This window comes from Desmodus rotundus, chromosome 3 (genome assembly GCF_022682495.2).
Source record: "Desmodus rotundus isolate HL8 chromosome 3, HLdesRot8A.1, whole genome shotgun sequence".
In the NCBI taxonomy this organism is placed as follows: domain Eukaryota; kingdom Metazoa; phylum Chordata; class Mammalia; order Chiroptera; family Phyllostomidae; genus Desmodus; species Desmodus rotundus.
The window spans coordinates 29,658,082-29,664,366 of NC_071389.1; the positions used below are offsets into that span (position 1 = coordinate 29,658,082).

The 6,285-nt window shown below is 48.4% G+C and overlaps 1 non-coding gene across 1 annotated transcript; it reads right to left on the reverse strand.

The window, feature by feature from the left end:
- Positions 1–3,381: 3,381 nt before the first annotated feature.
- Positions 3,382–3,497, reverse strand: LOC112314671 (U5 spliceosomal RNA). Its single transcript, XR_002975806.2, has one exon. It is a non-coding gene; the product is annotated as a U5 spliceosomal RNA (small nuclear RNA).
- Between the last annotated feature and the right edge of the window lie 2,788 nt (positions 3,498–6,285).

Consider the following 6,285-nt stretch of genomic DNA (forward strand, 5'->3'; position numbering starts at 1 on the left):
CATTCCAGCGCCCAGCCCTCACCCCCCAACCATTCTGCACACTGTTGTTAGATTTAGCTGAGGCTGTCAGCCTGCCTCCCTTTATTAAGTCTCTCAACGTCCCCATTGCCCTCATGACGAAGTATGTTTCACTTTGAGGGCACTCAAAATTTACTAGTGGCTGCAAACAGCAGCTTCTCTTTCATGAATTCATTGGTCCTGAAGGCACTAGTCCTCTGGCCCTGGATTTACTCTTCTGGTGATTGAAGACTCCCCATGCTACAGCTGCTGTTCATTATGCACTTCGCCTTCCTGAGGATCTGAATATCCCTGGAGAAAGATCCCGGGAGTGGGGCCTTATTAATCTCTGCTTCCTCAGTGCCTGTCACTTAAACATGCTCTGTAAGTGTTCATTTATGACGTTTTTCCTTATTTAAATGCTATTTTATTCCCGAAAGAGTTAAAAGGGCACAGAAACAGGGACAGGGCTTGCTTAAGGTAAAGATAAGCCTTTTACTAAAGAAGTCGATAGGCCTGGGGCCTGCTCACCCACCACGACCTGACCAGTTAGGGTTTTAGGATCAGATCACCCTGTGAGGTTAGTTTCAGTTAGATTTTTTAGGCTGCCCCCTTTTCACCTACAATCCCTTTTGCTAAAAGAAAAGGTAGTGTTGGAGAGGAAAAAGCTTTCTTTGCCCTGGGTGGATCTGAAATTAAACGGACAAAGACATTAACGGGAGAAAAAGCATATACATTTACTGAAGTTTTACATGGCATGGGAACTGAAGACTGGAAGAAAAGGTTAAACGTGAGTATTTTTATGCTAGGTTTGATGAAGAGTGGACAGTTGTAGAGAAATATGACAGGTCAAAGAGTACGAGGTAAGTGTAACAGGTTAGGATTCTTTTTGGAGTCCCTTTGTCTTTGGAGATCAGGTTGACACCTTCCCTCCTGGTATGGGGAAGGTTCCCCTCCGCTGAGGATTTCATGACCTGTTATTAGGGAGAAGGGAGTGGGGTGACGATATTCCCAAACAGCAAGTGGGGTCCTGCTGCCCGCAGCCACCCTCTAAGCAAAATTCCAGAGGCAAAGTTTTGGTGATAAAGGAGTCTTTATGCAAAAGCTTCACAATTTTGGATAACAGCTTTCCACATACATTAGTCACTTAAGCCTATCGATTAACACTAAACTAACTTTTTTTCTGTTTATGAATTCTTAAAAAGATTTTATTTATTTATGTTTCTTTATTTTTGTTTTCTTTAAACATTGAAGTGTGAGAGATACATCAATTGGTTGCCTCTTGCACATCCCCAATCAGGGACCTGGCCTGAAACCCAGGAAGGTGCCCTGACTGGGAATCGAACCGGTAATCCTTTGGTTTGCAAGCTGGTACTCAATCCACTGAGCCACACCAGCCAGGGCTGTTCTATTTCTTTTTAAAGATTTTATTTGTGGTGTCGGGATGGCTGAGTGGTCTAAGGTGCCAGACTCAAGATTTTATTTTTAGGGGAAGGGAAGGAGAAAGAGAGGGAGAAAAACATCAATGTATGGTTGCTTCTCATATGCCCCTACTGGGGTTCTGGTCCGCAACCCAACCCAGTCATGTGCCCTGACTGGGAATTGAACTGGTGACCCTTTAGTCTACAGGCTGGCCCTTAATCCACTGAGCCACACCAACTGGGGCTAAACTCTTTAACTCTTTAGTTACAACTTTAATCACTTAAGCCTATCAATTAAGGGTAAACTTTTAACACCTGAGTTCTATCATTTCCCCCTGTAAGTTTTAATTATCTTATTTCTATAGGGTTACTTTATAAACTAATACAACATAAGATACAAAGGCTACACAATTTTGGAAGAATAGCGGGCTTCTGCCTTGGAGCTTGTCTCTTCTAGAACACCCAAGGAAGAATAACTCTGCCACCCTCTGCCAGGCCAGCCCAATCCTAGGCTGTGCCCTGAGTTTCTTTTCCCCTAAAATACTGCCCAATGGGAAACGCAGGCAGCTGCAGCACAATCACCCAGGCATACTGGAGGGAGACAGCCAGAGGGCCATGGGGTCACGGGGCCACAGGGGACCAGGAAGCCTGGAAGCCAACCTCTGCCCTCCTTTTTTCCATGCACTCTGGAAGCATTTAGCTTCTCGGCCAATCCTGTCCTAGGCTGTTTACCATTGCCTCAGCAAACTCCTCCTACCGCCCCTCCCTATTCCTCTCTGGTGATCTGATTATAATCTGTCTCAAAGGTAGGGTAGGATGGGGTGGGGTGGGGTGGGGTGGGGTGGGGTAGGGTAGGGTGAGGTGGGGTGGGGTGGGGAGGGCAGGTCAAAGTGACGTTCCTGTTTTCTCAAATTCCTTCAGTTTAAAATATTCAATATGCCAAGGTGCCAATCTTTAAAAAGAGATTTTGTTTACTTTTAGAGGGGAAGGGAGGGAGAGAAACATCAGTGTGTAAGAGATACATCGATGGGTTGCCACTTACAACTCCTGGACTGGGGACCTGGCCTGCAACCCAGGCATGTGCCCTGACTGGGAATTGAACTGGTGACTTCAGTTCACAGGCCAGTGCTCAGTCCACTAAGCTACACCAGCCAAGGCCATATTTGCATTTAAAAATGAATTTGGCTGTGCTCTGGCTGGTGTGGCTCAGTGGGTTGAGCGCCAGCCCATGATCTGAAACATGGAACCCAACAGGTCCATGTTTCTTTCTCACATCAATGTTTCCCTCTCTGAAATAAGTAATTAAGTGAATCTTGACAAATATATAAAAATATGTAAATAAGTAAAAACGTTTTTAAAAAATAATTTAGCAGAGGATTGGGAGGGACAAAGGGGGAGAGTGGGATGGGGAAGAACAGTCTAAAGAGAACAGTTTAGGGAGCCTATTGCGTGAATCCGTCAGGAGAGCTCTTGGACTAGGGTGATAGTAGTGGGGGAGGTAAAATGCATGAAGCAGAAAATGTGGGAGTCAGTGGGACCTGCAGATTCCTGCACAACTTGGAGGTCACCAGCTCTGAAACCCCCCAATAAAGTACTCACAGCCTTCTGAAATGGTGTGGATCAGGGGTGTCAAACTCATTTTCACTGGGGGCCACACCAGCCTCACAGTTGCCTTCAAAGGGCCAAATGTAACTTTAAGAGTGTGTGCCAGGCCGAATAAAACAAAGTAGAGGGCCAGGTTAACCCCATGAACCCAGTATTTTATCATCTGCGATATAGCCAGGTTAGCCCCATGAGCCCTGTATTTTGTCATCTGCAATATAAATGTACTTGGTGGAGAACTCCTGGCTTTCTCATTAATCCTTTTTATCTGCAAAAAACTTTAAGCCAGAAAGCTAGTGACATACTGACAGCCATACTAATAACAACCAGGGTGACATCTGTCTTTTAACTTCTAAAGGATAGCCTCATGAAAACTGAGGCCTCAAAAATTGTTTGAAAACTCAGACTTGTTCCTCTCCACGGAAATCTTTAGTAAAAGGCGAAAGATTTGTACGTTCTGAAGAGAAACCAGAGTACGCCCCTCTGCTTCAGCTCGGAACCTACCAGAGCAAGCCAACCCCAGCACACTTATGGTTGTTAGTGCCTGCGCCGTGCGCGCTCCCGGCCTCCTGTCTGAATGGACCGCACGTTTCTAACAGGCAGGTGCCCTGCAACAGTGGACAGATTCCCGTGGGGCTGGAACTCAAGCGCCGTGAACTCTTTTCGCGGTGCACCTCGGGTATGCAAATCGCAGGCAGCTCCGGGCTGGTCTGTGACACCAGCGGCCTCCACGGGGCGGCGCCTTGGGGACCCTGGGGCCACAGGTCTTCCTCTCTTCTCTGCGGGTCCACCCGAGAACCCCTGGCCTGTTTGCCTGTAGAGGAAGGGCTTTTCCGTCAGTGCTGGGGGCCGAGTACCCTGGGAGTGTGAGGTTAAGTCCCAATCTTTGAGGTTTAGTCCTGTTGTTCCATACCCACAGGGGCTCCACAGTTCTAAGGACAGAAGTGGAGACTGTCCAGCACAGCCAATGGGAGCAGTAGAATCACGTAGGCGGCACTTCACCCAGCCCCCAAGGGGGTGGCTTCCAATTTTTTTTTAATATAAAAAGATTTTATTTATTTACTTCTAGAGAGATGGGAAGGGAGGGAGAAAAACATCAGTGTGTGAGAGGTACACCAGTTAGTTGCCTCTTGCACATCCCCAACACCCCAGCGTGAGACCTGGCCCACGACCCAGGCATATGCCCTGACTGGGGATCGAACTGGCAACCTTTCCATTCACAGGGCACCACTCAGTACACTGAGCCACACCAACCAGGGCAGCATCCAATTTATCTTGAAGAGTAAGTAGTTCAGTCTAGGGGAGGTGAAACAGTGTTCCAGCAGAGGGAATAGCAGAAGAGAAATTACGGGAGCTGGACGCCAAAAGTAATTCTTGTGTACAATGTGGTGTGCCTGAATGAGGGCGTGTCTGGCAGGGCTCTGTCACAGAGAGAGATGGGGTGACAGCAGAGGCTGAGTTGGGCCTGAAAATGGCTTGGATTTTATCTTGTCAGTGATGGGCAGGGCTGAGAAGGTGTTGAAGTCAGAGGGCTGAGTCGCACAGGGTGCCACGCAGGGTGAGCTGCCTTACAGGCAGTGGGACTTGTTGTTCCAGAGACTGGTGTGGCCAGTGCCCCGGGACTGACCATTCCTGGGGCGGATGAGCTCCAACTGGCTGGAATCCCTTCAGCTGCTGTCATACCAGGACACACTCTTCATTCCATGTTTCAGGGTTTTCCCCTAAGCATGCAATCAGAGCAAAAAACTTTCAACAAAGTTAACATCTATACAGACTACAAAATAGAGGACACCGACCGCCCTGGCCAGCGTGGCTGGGTTGGTTGGAGCATCTTCCCATGCACCAAAGGTCTCGGGTTTGATTCCTGGTCAGGGCACATGCCTGCGATGCAGGTTCCACCCCAGTCGGTGCACGTTGGTTAGTGCACATTCTGCAGGCAACTGATTGATTGTTTTTTTTTTTTTCCCTCTCTCTCTCTCTGAAACCAATAAATGTATCCTTGGGTGAGGATTAAGCTTTTAAAAATCTTTAGAAAAATACTTTTTTTGTGCCCTGGCTGGTGTGGCTCAATGGATTGAGCACCAACCTGTGAACTGAAAGGTCGCTGGTTCTATTCCCAGTCGGGGTACACGCCTGGGTTTCGGGCCAGGCATGTAAGAGGCAACCTATTGATGTTTCTCTCCCTCCCTCCTCCTCTCTCTAAAAAAACAGACCTTTTTTAAAAAACAGAGAGCACTTATGAGATGCCAGGTCATTTCTTACATAAAGGGTTTCATCCCCTGCTGGTGCGGCTCTGTGGATAGAGTGCTGACCTGCGAAGTGAAAGGTCACTGGTTCAATTCCCAGTCAGGCGCATGCCTGGGTTGCGGGCCACATCCCCAGTTTGGGGCACGCGAGAGGCAGCTGATTGATGTCTCTCTCACACATCGATATTTCTCTCCCTCTCTTTCTCCCTTCCTTCCTCTCTCTGTAAAAATAAATAAACAAAGTCTTAAACAAAATGAAAAAGGATTTCATTTAAAATCCTGAAAGAAGATACACAGCAGTCTCTAATCTTCCCATTTCACAGAGGAAGAGGCTGAGGCTCAGGGAGGTCAGCTGACTTTCCGGGGTCACTCAGTCGGTCAGTGGTGCAGTGGGCCGACAGCCTTTGCACCGTGCCAGCCGGCTGGGCTCTGCTAGTGGGCCAAATCCAGCAGCTTCTATTCCTTGGATGTGTTGGATGCACCCCCTACTCGAGGTTCCAAGCCAACTACTCACTTCTCTTAAAGTCTTTTTAGGTATTTTAGTGTTGATTCAGCTGCATTAGGCTTGTTTAGCTATTCTTTCACTTTCTGTCAGAACATGATGATCTGGCCTTTGGTGTGGTGGGTGAAGTGTGAGAAGGCAGAGCTCTCAGGGTGGCTGGAACCCAGGGTGGTGTATGTGTCAGTTGAGACTGAGCCCTGGAACAGTTGGGGAAAGGCAATAAGCCTGCCCCCAACCCCGCACTCCACGAGGTCAGGTGCTGCGCTGTAGCCCAGGGGTGTGGCCAGTGTCTTCGAAACCTCTGTGCAGTGGGGCTGTTCAGCCTTCACGGAACAAACAGCTTGAACACTGGGGCTCACTGGTTGCTAACACAATTTCTGAACAGTTCTCCCCCCACCCCCAACAATCCCCTGGGTGTCTGGCCAAAGCCGCCTCTGGGGTGCCAGGCTGACCGCCGACTCGCAGAGGCCTCTACCTTGGAGGTTGGTCTGGGCACAAAACTCCTAAAATATTCCCG